At 41.0% G+C, this 14,696-nt stretch overlaps 1 protein-coding gene across 3 annotated transcripts in view; it reads right to left on the bottom strand.

Moving 5' to 3' along the window:
- Positions 1 to 14,696, bottom strand: part of COLEC11 (collectin subfamily member 11) — a 39,473-nt gene that overhangs the window by 23,154 nt on the left and 1,623 nt on the right. For 2 of the 3 annotated variants that reach the window (XM_015623125.2, XM_015623130.2), the window contains exon 2: positions 8,890 to 8,921. The exons of the other annotated variant lie outside the window; for it this stretch is intronic. The gene's annotated coding sequence lies outside the window, so the exon portion shown is untranslated. The remainder of the gene's footprint in view (positions 1 to 8,889; positions 8,922 to 14,696) is intronic. 3 annotated transcript variants of the gene reach the window in all.

Raw genomic sequence — 14,696 nt, 5'->3', positions numbered from 1 at the left:
TCAAGAGATCCCAATACAGACATAATCTAATGGCTACAGTCAGGCAGGAAACCCTAGGGAAAAGGTAATCCTGGGTAATACTGGGCAATTTTCCCATGGGGCAAGGGAGGAACAGCGACTATCGGAGGATTTCCACAACCTATAATGCATCCTATAATGGGTCAGGCATAAGCTACTCCATAGATAAGCTTTGCCAACCAGGAAGAATACCTAAGAGTGTGGAATGGCTGCTTAAGTATTTAGGCCATGATAAATTTTGTCACAATTCCAGCAATTAACACTTGATGCTTCTCAAGAGTACAGGACAAAATTGACTTTTGCCACCCACGGATGAGGAACGAGAGCTAGAGGAGAAGGTACATAAAGCCATGCATCTGTTAGAATGTGTCCAGAGGAGGGTCACAAAGATGATCAGAGGGCTGGACCACCTCTCCTATAAAATCAGGCTGAGAGAGTTGTGGCTCTTCAGCCAGGGGAAACATCACTGGAGCCTTCTGCTACTTAAAGTGGGCTTATAAAAAAAGGAGGAGAGTGACTTTTTACACAGACAGACAGTGATAGGGTAAGGAGGAATGGCTTTAAACTGAAAGAGATATTTAGATTAGATAGAACAGGTTGCCCAGAGAAGTTATGGAGGCCCCATCCCCAGAAATGTTCAAGGCCAGATTGGACAGGATCCTAAGCAATCTGGTCAAGTAGAAGATTCCCTGTCCATGGCAGGGGTGTTGGAATTAGATCTTTAAGGTCCCTTCCAAACCAAGCTTTTCTATGCTTCTGTGATAAAGGTGGACATAATGTACTGCAATAGTCGGGGAGGAAAAGGAAAAGTAATGGAAATTTGGATGCCATGGAGAAGCAGCAACCAGGCCAGCTCCCCAGGGCTCTGACAGATAAAACCTGCAGGAAAACATTTGCTGTGTTGCTGAACTCTGCTTTTCTGGGCTACAGCCTCCCTTGCCTACGCACAGGGCCAGCCACAAGTACTAGAAACCAGGTCAAGTCACCAGCTACTTTACAGCTATTTTCTAAGGTTATGCAAACTGTTTGACCACAGTCTTGAGGTAGTTTTGAGTATCAATCTCTCATGTGCATATTAAAATTACTTTAGAAACATTAAGCTTTAATCTGGCTACATCACCTCAGAAGGCCATTCCTAACCCCAGGGTACAAGGAATTTGTCCACAGTGGACAGTCCTGCCTCTTTTTTGTCTCTGATTCACAACAGTAGCAAGCAACTGGGAGCAACAAAAACTAGTCAATAAGAAAAGTTGAGGAAAAGGGTGTTGTTGTGGTTTTAAACCAGTAACTAAAAAAATTACTTATTTCTTGCTGTGAGATACGGATTAGAACAAGAGCAAAACAGGCTTAAAACTTAAAAGGAATAAAGAAAGTTTATTAACAACTTACAAGAATAAGAACACCAGAATAAACTTCCAGAAAACCCTTTTATCTCCTACATCTTGACCATTTCTTTGTACATGACAACATAGAGACAAACAACTTTAGAACTTTGGTGGTTAAAAACAGTCCCAGTTCTTGCTACAGTCTTTTCATCAGTCTTTGTAGAGAAACAGAAGTCTCTTTCTGCTAACTTATGGAGTTTCTCACAAGAAAACTATTTCTATTATAGTTTCCTATTGCTCTGATGTCATCAGTTCTTCTCCTCCCATTTCACATCACTCTGAGGTGTGTACGGGCCATAAGTTTAGGGATGTTATTTTAAGGATGAGTTATTCAAAGGCAAAAGACAGGTGTTTATCCAGATCTTCTAAGGTTTCTAAGGCCAGTCTTGGCATTTGAATAGTCAATGCAGGTTGACTGCAAAATGAAGGGGTCCTTGTCAGGAATATGATTTGCCATGCCAAATGAGGGACCAGCACTCCCTCATGGAGGAAAGCAGTGAGTTGTGGTTGCCTCAGCCAGCCAGGATGTGCCTGGAAGTCTCAGCAGCAGCTACCCTTGAGAGACAGGGTCTGCAGGCTGAGCAAAAACATGATGTAGGTCCTACTTATCTTAGCATGCAGGACCCACCTTATAGCCCTGGAGAACACCTGGTGACCAGCCTGCAGGATATCCTAGGCAGAGCATCCCACCGTTTTTATGTAGTGGGAGCACTTCAGGATTCAGAAGATCAGACAAAGAGGCTTTCAAGCCAAGTGGTTCAGATCACCAGCTGAAAACCTGTAAATTAGGCAGTTTCAGCACGAGCACCTGGCAGACTAGTGATAAGGATTCTTGATGGACAAATTGGAGAGTGGAATGAAATGGCCTGAGATGGAAGAAGAAATTGAAATTAGGATGGTGCTCCAGTCTCTGCATTAGTGAATAAAAGACAACATCATCTCCTCTGTCTGCATTTTATGAGGATTTAGATGAATCCAGACTCCAACTGAAAGATCAAAGGCTCCAGGTATGTTTAATATTAATCTGCCTTTGCAAACTCCTACATAGCTCAGAGATGAGACAGACATCAAGCAGCAGAGAACTGTCAAGGCTGCTTTTTGGCTCTGCTCAGCAGCCACATATGAAGGATATTCTGGGGAAAAACAACATCTCCAACAAAGCTTCAGCTCATTCCCTGCTGTTGGGCTTACATGTCTCAGAGACAGAGGGGATACAACCCCACCCTACCTCATATTAGCTCAACTCACAGAGGACTCGTTCTAGAAAAAAGAGCTGCTTCAGTGTCATTCAGGTAACAATACCCAGAAAAATAAGAATACTCAGGGAAATTACCTTGGTCTGAGAAGAGCCATTAACAGAAGGAATCTCTGAAGAAGTTGCATATTAAATACTCTATAGAATTTGTGGCTGCAGTAAAGGAACACATTAATAGTAGAATCAAACCAAAAGCACTTTGTATATCGCTTTCTCCATCTCTCCCTGCTTTCAAAAGAAAACTTCTGCAGCTAAAATTTCTTTCTGTGATTGAAATAGTTTGATCTGCAGATATGTGCCACAAAATCCTTGAAAATTTCTTGCCTTTCTGATCTACTTTCAAGCCCTTTCAGACCTAGATGCATCAAGTCATTTAAAAAAACTAAATCCTACTGAAACTGGACCTCAAATAAAGGAGGACTAGCCTGTTTTTTCAAACACTGTTTTGGCCCTGGGTATTTGAAGTATCTTCAGCATTGGTAAAACCAATTCCAGAGAGAAACCTAGACATGTTCAGCACTTGTAAAAGTATGAATATTTTCTCACTGTCTATTCAGGGTCAAAAGTGAAATTTATGGCCACTAACAGGGGCCATTAAATCAGTGAAAGCTGTGAGTATTGAAAAAAAAAAAATTAGGAGAAGAAAAAGGCAACACTTATTTTAAAAAAATAAAAATTAATAAAGTGCTTCTATTTCCATTGGAAATGAAAACTTATCAATGCAACCAGCACAATAATTTCAAGATAAACTTTGAGACCTCTCAGCTTTAGGAAATCTGCTTCAGTTGCCAAGAGAGAAGAGGTTTCTCAAGCTTCAAATGATAGGTCCTTGAGAGGTCATTGGAGAATCCCGAAGGCCCCACAGGCTCGCTCGAAACTGCTGCAGGACCAGCCAGGCCAGCTGGCACTCACTGAGTTCCCACACTTCCCCCAGCTCTGGATGGAAAGCTTAGAGATCACTTGAGCCAGCTAATGCCTCATGCATGAAGTTCCTGTATCTACCACTGGCTCCAAAATGTGCCAGCAGATAATTCCACACCATTATTTTGGACCTAAAAGAAACAACAATGATGATCTGCCAAGCTGAAACCAAATGGACGAAAAATGCAGAAGACAAATGATGCTTGCTGGCATTAATGCTCAGCCAGCCAACAGCTACAGAGTAAGTGCAATCCTCTGTATAATCCTATAGGACTCATATTCGATCTGGTTTTATTTCACTGGGTAGCATTCATTGTATTTTTTTTTTTTTTTGCTGTTATTTTTAAAACTATTCTTCATTCTTAGCTATCTGAGCTGAATTGTCTTTATTCTGAATTGTATGCTTCTGGTACAGACATGCAAATCTCAGAGCCACAACCACATTTGGTGAGTGACTTTCCCAAGCTGGTTTGAGTCAGCACTACAGACACAGCAATAATTTTCAACAGTTTGCACTCCTCTGACTTTTCAAGTCCTCATCATCCACATCTCAACACCTCCCTGGCAGAACTCTCTGGCAGCTCAAGCACCTGCAGGCCCTAAGCCAAATTCTAGGAGATGCAACACATGCCCACAAAATCATGCTCATAAAATAGCAGGCTATGACACAGTCCTCATGTTATTTCAGACATTTCAGACAGATAAAAGACTAAAAAAATTAAGTCTCAGGGCTACCACCAGTGCCCACTGCAGGCCAAGGATAGGATTCTGGGGGAAGCAGGGAGAAGTAGAAGGGACAAGCCTCCAGCACTATTAACACAAGCTGCATTTCACCCCTTGGCCCAAGGGATGTGGATCATTCCCTGGGGAAGAAGCTTTTCACACTGGAGATGAAACCTGTGTCACTGACCTCATTTCTCTCCATTACAGCCTTATTAATCTTCCTAACCTACAGATGTTTTGTGTAGCTATGCTTTTACTTTATCTAAGCATTTTGTCCTTTGTCCTCTCACTTCCTTTGCATATTACCTTGAGTAATCAAATGTTTGCCATTTAGCTAGACTATAAAAATCAGAATCAATTACAAAGCTCTCAGGTTAAATCCTACATGTTGATTTAAAGGTTAAAGCAATGGACTTGAAAGACTGAAAAAAAAAAACCCTAAATATTAATACTGTAGAGTTACAAAAATGAGAACCATAACTGCCGTGGTTACCAAGTCTCTGTGAAATCTACAGAGCATGGAGCAGCATAAAGCAGAGACATAACACATTTCAGCTCCTGATGACTCTGAAGAACAGCGAGCTTTGCTGTAAAGGACAAAGGAGTGAGTCTAAGCTGATGGGAAGCTAGCATTACCTAACAACCAAACTGATAGTAAAGTCCTTGGTTACTCCCCAAAGTACACGTAAGACTGGCACAATAGAGACATTTCCTCAGACAATGTTTGTAAGGTGTAAGGTGTGATTAGTTTGTCAACATATGCCCTTATGAGATGTAGGTATAGTAGTCCCACTTTTCATCAAGAAGAATATTTTTAAAAATTGGGACAAATTTCTTCCTGATGTTCTGTTGAAGTCAATGAGCTCATGTTAGAATTAACTTACTTTCATCTGTACTGAAAATATAAAAACAAGGCTTGAACAAGTGTGAGATGAAGCACTACCAGAAAGGGGCTAGTTTTCAACTTTTAACTAGAAGGAGATGGGACTTGAGTGCCAAATCTTTCACAATAGTTCTCTATGGATTTTTAGACAATCTATGGATTATTTTGTAGAAAATAACACTCAAGTACATTTTTATTTTTATGTAAATTGGTGGTCAGAGACAACTAGAAATACTAAACTGAATTTCTCATGCAATGTTTCAATCAAAGTCCCTACTAGATTACAAGATCTCTTCTGCCTTCAGCTATATTTTACAAGAATAGTTTGTGATTTTGGGTGCCGTCATGGTTATATGTCAGATCAAATTTTTTGGTATTCTTAACCACTCCAAAAGAAAAAAAAAAAAAAACAAACCAAAAAATGTGTTCAGGGTTCTAATTTAAGTATTAGTTCTTCTAAAACCTGGGTCTAAAATGTCTCAATTAATTCCCACTCCTAAAAAGCATTTACACAAGAACCACACAGCTATCTGGAGGAAGTAAAAAAACAAGGATTCACCAAGAGTCAGTGAATTATGTGGAGAATGCTGCAGGGAACATTTCTTTACATGAATAAATACATAATATGAACATATGCATTTGTAATTTTATTCAAGAAGCTTTAAGGCATTACTTTTCAGCCCTTCCCATCCACAGATGTTTAGGACCAGCTGCAGAAGTTGGGATAGCTGTGCAATATTATGCCCACTCAACCAACTTAGACTTTGCAACACATTCTCACTCTTGGGATGTTTGGAAGAGTTCCTAGATGGGCCTGACTGTCGTCTTCTTGAGGGCACTGAGCAGGCTCAAAAGGCAAACTCACCCTGGGAGGGGGTTCACCCAGTCCTGCAGATACATCCTGGGAGGTGTAGAGAAGAGGCAGAAAAGTCTATCAAGGCCCCATCCAACCATCCCAGCCATGCCAGCAATGGCACATGCCCTTTGCACAACAGAAATGCCACTCAAGTTGATCCAAGAGGTGTGAAGTAACAACTATGGAAAATTGTTAACTTAAAAGGATTGAAACACACAGCTCCAGATCCTCAAGAGAGTAATTGATCACGTTGAATGGACACAACAGGTGAAATTAGACTACATTCAGGCATGCTACATTAAAGGATGAAAGGAAGCAGAGAAGAAGCTTGATGATGAAGCCAGCTCAAGCCTAGTGGTAGGACCCTAGACTAAAACTGGGTAAAATGAGTATTCTGATTTCTGTTTTATGGCCCACAACAGAGTCCTGTATAAACACAGGGACAGGTTAGGAATATCCAGAGAGAAGACAAAATCTAAGAAAAGCAGTTTATGAGGTTAGAGGAAGAATAAAGACAAGATATAGGATATAGACTACTAGCAGACATACAGCAAAAGTGAAAAATCAGAGGTCTGACCAGAGGAGAGTAGCAGAGAAAGGACAGAGGAGCTCTGGCACCATCCCAGTGGGCAAGGGGACAAGAAAAAGGTTTGCTTTTGGTTGTCACAATACCCTACTCCTCATTGAGGAAAAAAAACAAGAAAGAGCAGAAACAGCTTTTGACCCTCTTTTCTCACACATTTGATAAGTGACAACTACATTTAAAGGAGGATCTAAGAATAAAGGGAAGCCACTTGACTGCTGCCCAATTCTTCCCAATGTGGCAAGTATGATGCCTCAAAAAGTGAGCCACAGGACAGAGCACAGCTACCATTAGCAGCTGCCTATTTATCAGGACAACTCTGCTTAGGTCCAGACCTCAAGTTAACAAAGGTGAGTTTTAAACAGACCCTTGGGTGGGATTTAACTGTTCTGGCTTAGGTGCTCAGTCTGAGAATATCATCATGAGCACTCTGTGTAACCAAGTCAGAGAAAGGCGCCTTGGCACAGGGATTCATTTCACCCCAACACAGAACAGAACTGCTAATTGACTCTGGAGGTATCTATTCATTACCTAGTATCACTAGGTCAGCCTTGCAGGTATGTAAAGTTAGGTGAGGGGATCTTATCATTGCTAATTAGCTAAGTCAATCTACAGGAGGGCTAACAGCAGTCTGGCTTCCTGCTGCAGGCATACATTAGCCTCCCCTTCTCTGATCTCTTCTTCTGATCCCAGCCAGCACAGGCTGCTATTCCAGCAGTAAGATATTCCTCTGCTTTAATGCTGATTTTCAGTTGATTTAGTTCCTTGGTTCCTGGCGAGGATAAAATGGCCATAATTCCTGTGAAAAATTATGCCAGCCAAGGAAAGGAACGCCCTTGGCAGTGGCTGAGATGGCCTTCAGTGTGTTACAAAACTGTGCCATTTCATGCCAGCAGTGTACAGAAAACAGGAAGATGCATAAGTGAAAGAATTCAAGGAAGACTAAATTACCAGAAAAACAAACAAATAAACAAACAACAGAAAACAGCCACCAAAAAAACCAACAAAGAAAACCAAAAAAAAACCACACACACAAAAAAACCCCAAATCAACCCACAAAAAAACCCCACCAAAAAACAACCCAACACATAATTAGAGTGGGAAAATTTTAAAAGAAGGAAAGATATGGCAAAATACCAGGCTGCAATGGAAAATAATAACCAGCCAAAGAGACAGAACATAGGAAATAGAACATCAGGAATTTTGTAACAGCATGCAAGCCACCAAGAGTCATGGAAAGGATCCAAGAGTGTTATCCTCAAATGACAAGGATGTACTTCTTGGAGTGATATCCTCAATATAATACAACACTGTGGTACATAAGCATTCATGATCAAAATCTTGCATTTGAACTGGGGCAGAGTCAATGCTATTTCAACAAAAGGTTATTTTTACTTTCAGGCTGAGACCAACTAACACTCTCCATATGATCTTTTGTGACTTTACGTATGATTACATCAGTGGACAAGGGAAGGGCTACAGATGTCATTTCTAGTGTTCTGTAAAGCCTTTGACATGGCACCCCACAACATCTCTCTAAATTGAAAAGAGACAGTTTTGATGGGTGGAGTGTTAGATGGACAAGAAACTGGTTGGACAATCATACCTTGAGGATGGTGGTCAACAGCTTGGTGTCCTGATGGACATCAGTGATAAGTGATGTCCCTCAGGGTCTGTATTGGAACCAGTGTAATTAATATCATCATTAATAATGTGGATGAAGGGATTGAGTGCACCGTCAGCAAATTTGCAGATGACACCAAGCTGTGGTGCAGTGACACTCCTGAAGGACAGGATGCCATCCAGAGGGACCTGGACAAGCTTGAGGAGTGGCCCATGGGAATCTCATGAGGTTTCACAAGACCAAGGGCAAGGTGCTGCACTTGGGTCAGGGCAAACCCCGGTACCAGCACAGGCTGGGGATGAACAGAGCCAGAGCAGCCCTGCTGAGAAGAACTTTGGGGTGCAGGGGGGTGAGAGGCTGGACATGACCCAGCCATGTGCCCTTGCAGCCTGGAGAGCCCAATGTGCCCTGGGCTGCACCCAAAGCAGCGTGGGCAGCAGGTGAGGGAGGGGATTCTGCCCCTCTGCTCTGCCCTGGTGAGACCCCACCTGCAGGGCTGCATCCAGCCCTGGGGTCCCAGCACAGGAAGGATATGGACCTGCTGGAGTGAGTCCAGAGAAGGCCACCAAGATGAGTACCTGTCCCACAAGGAAAGGCTGAGATATTTAGGATTACTAGAGAAGAAAAGGCTTTGGACTCACCTAATTGCAGCCTTCCAGCACCTAAAGGAAGCCTAAAAGAGAGAGGTGGAAAGACTTATTACAAGAGCATATAGTGACAGGACTACAGTGAGTGGGTTCAAATTGAAAGTAGATTTAGATTAGACACTGGGAAGATATTCTTTACTGTGAGGATGGTGGTACACTGGAACAAGGCTACCCAAGGAGGTTGTGGACACCCCACCCCGGTACTGTTCAAGGCCAGACTGGATGAGGCATTGAGGAATCTGATCTAGTGGAAGATGTCCCTGTCCATGGCAGGGTGGTTGGAAGTAGATGATTATAAAGGTCCCTTCCAATCCAGGCCATTCTATGATTCTATAATATCTTCACTGGACAAGTGACAGGTGATCTTGATAGCAACAGTACTATCGAATGTCCATTTATTGTTAGAGCTCTGACACACCTTTCCAAATACAGATAAGGGAAATAAGGCACAAGAAAGGGGAACTTATCAAAACTGCTGCCCATGTTAATAGAAAATAAATGGTTGGTACACAGAAATGGTTATAGAAGCAAAATACAGTGGGAAAATAGGTTTCTATGTGTCTGATGGGACTTAGTTGAAGCACACACAAAGGCACTCAATTCCTGCACATAACTAGACACTAACAAAGTTCTCAGAAGTCAAATTATTCTTACACTACTATCCTACAGCAGACTTTCACTAATCAGTCTATATCATCGGCAATAGCCATGATCCAATGTAAAAGCTATTGCCAAAAGGAACTCAGCAGAAATATGTTCCAGTGGAAAAAACCTCCCCCAGCAGCTCTTACACATACCACAACATGTGCACTCAAAATACTTCACTATGTACAATGCACTGGTTAACGAATATTTTTAAGATTTGAGACCGAGTACAAAGGATTGCATGTGGTTTGAGATGCTTTTGACAATCTCATCTCATTTTGAAAAAGAAATATGAGTTGAGAAGGAAACAGAATATGTAGAACTCAATTTTTAAGCAAGGGTGTTTATCTGAATTAGTATAAACTAAAGGTGTTACTTCCCTTAACTGTATACCATGATGCTTCTGCTACCAAAAGATTCTTGAGGATGACAACCCCCTTTGAAACTTTTTCATTAGTCCTTCCATCTAAGCAACTGCCCCGAGAGATTTCTGTATTTTAATAATGTACATTTCTAGGGAATAATGTAACAAGCTATGTTAAGTCAGTGAAAACTACTGTCATTTCCACCTGCTTTGGTACTCAGCAAATCCTGTAACAATAGCAGCAGACATACCCTTCACACAGCTAGAACACGACCAGAGGGCAGCTATGCACCAATTAAGAAGCTGCAGAACAGCTAAACAGTGATCACTTGAACCTCCACATTTGTCTGCTCAGAATTTATAGGGCACTTACAGGAGCAAAAACTAATGCTACTGTTCTGATTGTACAGTTACAAGTAAAATAAAAGGCTTCACTGGTGTTAAAGAGTACACTGACCTGAAATCCCAACATCTGCCAGTTGACTCAAGAAAATGAACAATGAAAACAAAACCAAGACTTGTCACAGTTACTCAATGATACCAAAAAGATACAGAAGCATCACTTCTATACATAACAGAAAGTCCACGTACTCAGCACTGTAGTTGCAATGTTTAATGTCATCTTTCCTAAAATCAAGGAACAGTGTGAATGCAATCACTTGTACATTAAGCCTAAATAAGCAAATGCACATTTAAATACAGAGTTGCTTAGGGGACAATCTATCAGACATGGTGCATTGGCCTTTGCTGGATGCCAGCTGCACACCAAGCCCCTCTGTGGGTATTGTATAACCTTCATAAAAATAGAGAATGACAACAGATACTTTTTGACACTCCACAATTACATAAAAGACAATTCTAACATATCATATCAATGATATCATGGCCTAGGTTAGAAGGGAGATTAAAGATCATCTGGTTCCAACCTATTTGACATGGCCAGGGACCTTCCACTCGACCAGGTCGCTCAGAGCTCCAACCTGGCCTTGAACACTTACAGGGATGGCACATCCACAACATCTCTGGCCAGCCAGTTTCAGTGTCTCACTGGGAAGAATATTTTTCTACTATCTAATTTAAACCTGCCTTCTGTCAGTTGGAAGCCCTTTCCCCCTGTCCTGTCACTACAGGCCTTTGTAAAAAGTCCCTTTCCATCTTTCCTGTAAGTTCCCTTCAGGCTGCAATTAGGTCACCCCAAAGCCGCCTCTTCTGGCTAAACAAACCAAATTCATGAAGATATTAAACAGCATAGGAAGGTAACCTCCAACAAGGAGTTTTTTCAGCTGCAGCTCATAGCATGGCTCTCACTACATCATCTCACTTCAACTCTACATTAGCTTTAAACTGCAAGTTCATTGCACAGCTAGAGAGAAACACTGCAAGTGCATGTGTAGGTGCTGCTGACAGATCCAGCACCCTGGAGTCTCCTCAGCATGCACCATTAGTCCTTCTCTTGCTATTCCACATGTTCTCAGTATCTGTTTCCTTAACATTTCTTGAGCATAGCTCCACTCCAGTGAGCCATCAGAGAGACCTGTTTTCTTATTAACACCATTCTAACAAGAAACCTCATCAATACACATTTTTCTTTTACTATTTAATAGGGCTTTCCTTTTTTCTGTTTCCTGCGCTAGGCTTTCATTAGATTCTTGTCTGCTGTTTTTAATTGATTGTCCATCATTACTGTGCCATTTAACAATGTCAGTTCTTTTATATCAAATGTTTTAAAGATCTTTGTTTTAATTCCCAAAAATTAGATATCTTACAAAACTTTCTCTGATGATAATAAAAAATTCTATATATACACAGAATTAAAATTACACAGTCACTTGTATAATTTTGTCCTTCCAAAGAGCAGAATGACCCTGGCATTCAACATCTCATCCATGGTCTCTTGGAGGCCCATAGACCATTTCTAAAGAGTCCACTAAAGATGAATAAAGGCATACCTACTGTCAGCAAGTTTCAGTATCAGCTAAAATCATCAGCACCATTACAGGAGATTTTGGGGTGGTCCACAACTAAGCCTGAAAATCACTCAAACAGAAAATCTTAGAGTACTGTCAGTAGGATTTTGTTTTGTTGTTGTTGTCATTTATGCTCATTCTGCAATTAGCAGACAGGACAAAACAAAAAAAAAAAATCGCAGAGACCCATGCTTAAGACCAAAAACAGGAACCAGGAACTTCAGCACATCTATGGATACAGCTTAATTCTTCGAGGTCCCTATTCAAAAACAGCCAACGATGAAGAAGTTTCTCTTTCCACTATCCATCCTTCCCCCCAGTTTTTCACCTCTAAACCTCCAAGTGAGAGATGATTAAGTTCAACACTGGTAACACGACCTCTGAATCTCTCTCTCTCTCTGTGGCCTCATCCCAGGTTCAAACAAAGCATCTGAAACCATCTCCTAACAATCCAGCCACCTTAAGAGGTAGGAGGTTCCTGTGGTTTTACTGGAAAACTTGGGTGTCTAAGCTTTCTTACTGCACAGACCAGAGATGGTCAACATCTTGCCTGAGGAGAATAACAAGACACTCTTCTCCCACCTAGCATGTTTTCATCAATGAAACACATTCAAAATCATTCAGCTGCCTCCAAGCACATCAAATTACTATGTTGGTTAGTTACAGGGGCACCTTTCCAGCAGATGGGAGGTGGAGGCCTGGAGGAATACAGTGAGCTGCATTTAGACCTCCTACTTCCCAGGTAAGCAGACAGCAGGTTATTAAGTGACAGCTGGATTCCAGCAGTCTATTGTTCAAAGAGAACTGTAAAAAACACTTTTCTCAGAGCCATTTTTCAAAATCTCCTTGTTTGAAGAACAACCCAGCACACGAATTCAAGGAAAGCTTCCACCTTCCAGAACTTTAGTTCCTGCAGCATTTGGCACTGAATATAGTGAATTGATCCACTTCCACATCCAGCAGAGAATAGTGAGGCACCCCTCAAAAGCAATTTTCAGATGGCTGCTGTGGCCATCAGACACCTGTCTGACTGTGGTGAGTCACTTTCTTCAGCACTTAGCTCACCTCCACTCACTTCACATGGCACAGAAGCATAGCCAGTTCTTAGTTTGGAGTCTGGTATCCAGCTTGCAGCACTGCAAAACTGTTTATTCATGGCCAACCCAAACCGTTCTATGATACAGTGCAGAAGAAAACCAATGCAAATCCTCCAATTCCTCATCATTTTTCACACTGCTCTGTCCTGGTCTCCAGGACACCCTATGGACCTCCTAACCAATTTTCTGATAAAGTTTTGAGGGGGCAGCATCCAAATAATCCCAGAAGCTAAGTATCCTTGGGTTCTATGGAAACATTAGGAGACTGGTGCACTGATGAAGCACTCAAGCAGACCACCTTCTGTTTCTATCTTGCCTACAGACATCTTATACAACTATAGGAAAATGACCCAGGACTAGATTTTTTTTGAAGAGGCACTTAGATGGATGAGATAAAAACCTTGCTGGATTTTCAAAACCACCCTTTTCTAAAGCTTCAGGCTCCTAGTAGGTTGTTTTAAGAGTTCTTATAAGATCTTAAAATCCAGACATACTCCCATGCATTTTTCAGTTCCAAATATATAAAATGGAACACTTTTAGCACAAAAGTTGGCAAAAGTATTAACAAAGCCTTAGAAATGTTATTAAATATTCCTTGTACAGGTGCTTGTATGGCTAAAAATATCAAAAGGCTTTAAACTTTCTGCTGGACACTCTCTTGAAGGGTCCTACTCTCATGGATGAAAACCAGGATAGCCTGTGGCTCATGTGCAAACCAGAAGGAAACACTTGAATTTTAAGAAGCTGCCAACTAGTTATCAACCAGCTGATACCTTATGAGCCCAGTCTGTGCCTCTTTCACGAGACTAACTTTTCCAAAATACTCCCTAACACTCCTTTCATCAAGGGAAATTAAAATAGCGAGACCCTGACAACACAGCCTTACGGGAAATGTGGTTCAGCTGTGAAGTTCAGCCAGTAGTGAAATGCAGTGCAAAGCACAAACTACACTTCCCAAGAGACATGATGAGAATATTTTTGGCTAAACTCTCCTGGTTTTCAGCCAAAATAATTTGATGAACTGAACTATCCCAGAAAACTGACACTTTTCTCTAAAAAGCTACTCTGCCAAAAGTCTTCCTACTTCAAAAGAATTCTGGTTCAAGAATCTTTGGACAGACCTAGAGATGACTAAAGTAGTTTTAGAAACAGTGTAAAATCATTCAAAATACTCAGAAAAAAACAGCCTTGACCATAACAAACAATTAGAAATTACACAGTAGATTTCTGCTCTCAAGACATCACTTCCACAGCGCAATTCTCTGTTGACTATAGGAATATGCCACGTTTAAAATGCTATTTTGACTATGGATTTAACTTACACATTATCTTTCATGTATTAACTAAAACAGTAATTTCATTTTAACAGATACATCTAAGAATTTTATGAAAGACAGTCCAAACATTTTTGAAAGGAATACTCAGCTTTAAAGTCTTGCTTCTTGTCTACAACACTGGCACACCTTATTTATGCTGCATCAGTAACATACTAAAACTTTAGGGAGAATGTCATTGTGTGACCTTTAAATCAGTGTTTGCTTTATATTTTCTGATCACTATAATGCCTTAAATGTTCATGATCATATAAACAATCACATGGATATGAAATACAAAGATCTCAGCTACAGAGAAGAAAACATAGGGCAACAGTTTTTACATTTGCCACATTTTAAAAATCTTTCAATACCCAAGAATCAAAGTGTATTGGTTTTGCACCAATAAACAAAG

Source organism: Parus major, chromosome 3 (genome assembly GCF_001522545.3).
Source record: "Parus major isolate Abel chromosome 3, Parus_major1.1, whole genome shotgun sequence".
Classification (NCBI taxonomy): Eukaryota; Metazoa; Chordata; class Aves; order Passeriformes; family Paridae; genus Parus; species Parus major.
This window is presented reverse-complemented; position numbering and strand designations above follow the sequence as displayed.